Here is a 3,914-nt window from a genome sequence, read left to right as displayed (position 1 = left end):
TATATCTGGAAACCATTGTGAGCTGTGCATTCCAGTGTGCCTGGCAGAAAACAAGGCTCAGGTTGCCCTAGCCAAAGCCCTGAGCTTATTCAGAGACATGCGTGCTTGATGTGGATGTGATGTCTCTAAGAAGAAGAAATCAAGCTTTACTAGTAATAAATTGAGCAAAATCATGTTGGAAGCAATTTCCAAAATTACTGTTACTGCTAGGAGCGCTGGGAGTAAGATAGGGAAAGAATGAGCTGCCTTTTACTACTGGAGCATTTGATTTGGCATTTAAATTGCTACAAAATATGCTCTTAGCTAACAACCTATCATTTGCAAAAGCATATTAATTCTTTTAAGGATGGTATCTCTTTCACGAGATGCTCCAGGAGGCTACGTCCTTGTGTTCTTGGATGGTATTGTATAGCCCACGTGGCGATGGGACAAACCAACACTTCTATCCTAGGATGCTGCTTTGCAGTAGGAACTAGGTGTTTAAATAATTTTAGAAATAAAATATCATGAAGTTCATAATTTCTGAACACTGAATGAGCCTTCTTTCAGAACTTTTCCAAACTGATCACTGTTCTTTTTCCACCAGAGTTAAAAAAAACACTCTATCTCCCATTACAACATAGAAGAGAGTAAGACTGAAAACTCAAATGAGAGAAATGACGGAGTGTTGTAGTCAGTATTTTTCAGAAACTGCCTGTTACCAGGTAAGCAAATATCCTTCTGTAGTTGTTTTTAAAACACTGTACTTACTATGTGCACTTTGAAATAAATGGAGAAATTGAGAATTTTCTGTAATTAATATTGAAATTCTGATGTATAGAAGTAAACATTTAAATCATAAGGTAAAGGACTAAAACTTCATTGGATACAGAAGAAGTCTATTAAATGAGAATATGACCCAAACTGGACAAGGACAGACACATATCCCACAGCCATATTTGAACAAGTGGCTTTCCCCAATTATTCCACAGAGAAATTAAATGTTAATATACCATATAGTTTATGTTTCAAATGTTTTAAAGTGATTATTAAATATTTCAAACAGCACAGATGAAATGGTGTATTATCACCAGCTACATTTTTCAAACCTTACTCTCTTGTCATATTTGCTCCAGATCTAATTTTTTTACAAGGAGACATGGCAGGTACATTTGAAGCTCACAACGGAACACCACTCTCCACCCTCACCACTGCATTTAATTTCCTCTCCTCTGTCTGCACCAGTAATTGGAAACTGGTGTGTATTTGTGTTTGTTGTTGTTGTTTTCATACTGCATTATATGTGGTTATATCAAAACCCATTATGCAGCATAATTTTGCACATTTAAAATTTTTACCCGAATGGTATAATGTTGTTCACATTCTTTTCTACTTGTTTTCACCTTCCACATTGTTTTCACCTTCCACATTGTTTTCAACATTTATTCAAGTTGATGTATATATATGTGTGTGTGTGTGTGTGTGTGTGTGTGTATATAGTTTAATCATTATAATCACTAAAGTTGGTCTACCTGTGTGTGTAAGTTGGGGAGAATACTATTTAATAACAGTTCACTTCATTGATTTTCATTTTTATTGTACTTTTTTTTTTTTTTTTTTTTTTGCGGTACGCGGGCCTCTCACTGCTGTGGCCTCTCCCATTGCGGGGCACAGGCTCCGGGCGCGCAGGCCCAGCGGCCATTGCTCACGGGCCCAGCCACTCCCCGGCATGTGGGATCTTCCCAGACTGGGGCACGAACCCGTGTCCCCTGCATCAGCAGGCGGACTCTCAACCACTGCGCCACCAGGGAAGCCCTGTTGTTTTATTTTACATTTCCTCGGTTATAGTGAGATTGATCTCATTTTCTGTGGTATTCCTATTCATAGCCTTTGCTCATTTTCCCAGTGGGTTCTTTGACTTTTTAAATTAATTTGTAAGAGTTCTTAAAATGTTATAGATACTAATTCTTTGACAATTATATGCCTTGCAAATAATTTATATTATGCCTCTTTCTACAACTATTTATGTATTTCTGTATTTAATGTCAAGCCCCATCTCTATTCTTTGACAGCTCCATTCACCATACACAGTTAATGACCCCAAAGAAATTTTACAGTAACTTCACTTTGCTTGCCTATCAACCCCATTCTTGTTCAATTCCAGATACAGTTTGCTTCTGACGCTTGACTCCGTTTCCTTTCATTGGCCCCAAATCTGATCTTTCGTATGACATTTAAACTTAGAGGTTTTGATACTCTGTGCTCCCTTAAACTCTTGCCAAGCACTCAGCCTTGGTCATCTCAGCTCTTTTCTTCCTGATGCAGATTTTCTGGATTTGTATAACTCATGTACCATGTTCTCATGATGGTAGATCCTTTGGTCTAGCATTAAATTTCCTAACAAATGCTAAATCTTCATCAACCTGATTTGTTTTCTTCAGGCATATATCACTGTCCTAAATCATCTTGTCCATGTCCAGAATCAAAGCAATACCACTGCTTCTTTATTATCTGTTTCATGCTCTCTACCCTCCTACCACTATGTAAGCTCCATGAGATCAAGGATTTCATCTTTTCACCATAGTATTCTCAATACTTTTAGAATGAATGAATGAATCCAGGTGTTCTTTGCACAACCTCTGAACTTTGGAAAGCTAATTCTAGCACAAGTCTTTCTAATTAAAGTTCTATACCATTCTCACACCATAATATACAACTGAAGAGATGAATAAATGAATAGAAGAATGAATGAAGTAATTTCAAAACTGCTTTCCTCCCAATATTCCCTATTTTCAGAATGGAGTCATCATCTCCTTTTATTTTTCTAGTCCAAGAACCTCAGAGTCATCCTAAATCTTTCTCTTCTCCTTGCTCTAGCATACCCAATTCTGTCAGTTCTACTTTCTGAATATTTGCCCTTCCTCCCCATCTCCATGACCATTGCCCTAGTTTATCTCCATCCTCTTCATCTTCTACATGTCTATCAGAGGGATAATTCTAAACACAAGTGCTATTATGTTATACTTCTGCCCAGCTCTGCCACTGAGCTGCACGACCTTGGGCAAGTAACTTAACCATGCTGTACCTTACAGAGGATTGTTGTGGGGCTTAAATGAATTAATATAATGAATAATAATAACATTTAGAACAGAGCCTGGGATATGGTGACAGTCAATATATGTTACTAAGTATTATTTTATTAGAACTTAGTATTCTTCAATGAACTTGCATTGCTTATAGGAAAACAAAAATATGTCACAGCACAAAACAACATTTTTGCCAGGCATGTAAGACCTTTACTATTTGACCCTGCCCACTGCTCTCTATTCACTTCCCTCTCTTCTCACTCTAAATTCTAGTAATACCAAATCACTTTGCATTCTCTATACATAACATGCTTCTTTATAACATTGCACACACTGGTGTCATCCTTTTCAAAGTTCTCTTACCATTTAAGTCTCAGCTTTAATGCTGTGTCCTCTGATGAACCTTGCCAGACATATCTTGATAAAAGTCAGGTGCTTCCCTGGAAGTACCACTTAACATTGTGTATATGCCACTTACAGCTATTATCTTACTGTATTATTAAATTTTAAGTAGTATTTCTGAATCTTCAGTAAACTGTATACTTCTTTGGGGCATAAATAGTTCATTTAATCTTTTTTTCCTTTTTCCTAGTACCAGGGTCTGGCATTTAGTACATATCCAGCAATTATTTATTGAACAGATATATGAATTACCTGGAATGGCCTATATTATTGATAGGGGAATAACATTTTGAATAAAGGAAAACCCCACCATTATTATTCATGAGTCTCTGCTGAGAAAAACTCCAATTCTGCATATTTAGTGATTTAAGTATGTAAGCTCATCCTTTGAAGAATCTCATAGCTTGTGATCTATTTTACCTTCATATATTCCTTCTCTAACACTCT

This window comes from Lagenorhynchus albirostris, chromosome 2 (assembly GCF_949774975.1).
Source record: "Lagenorhynchus albirostris chromosome 2, mLagAlb1.1, whole genome shotgun sequence".
Lineage (NCBI taxonomy): Eukaryota > Metazoa > Chordata > Mammalia > Artiodactyla > Delphinidae > Lagenorhynchus > Lagenorhynchus albirostris.
The sequence above is the reverse complement of the archived record's forward strand: the minus strand, read 5'-3'. Positions refer to the sequence as shown.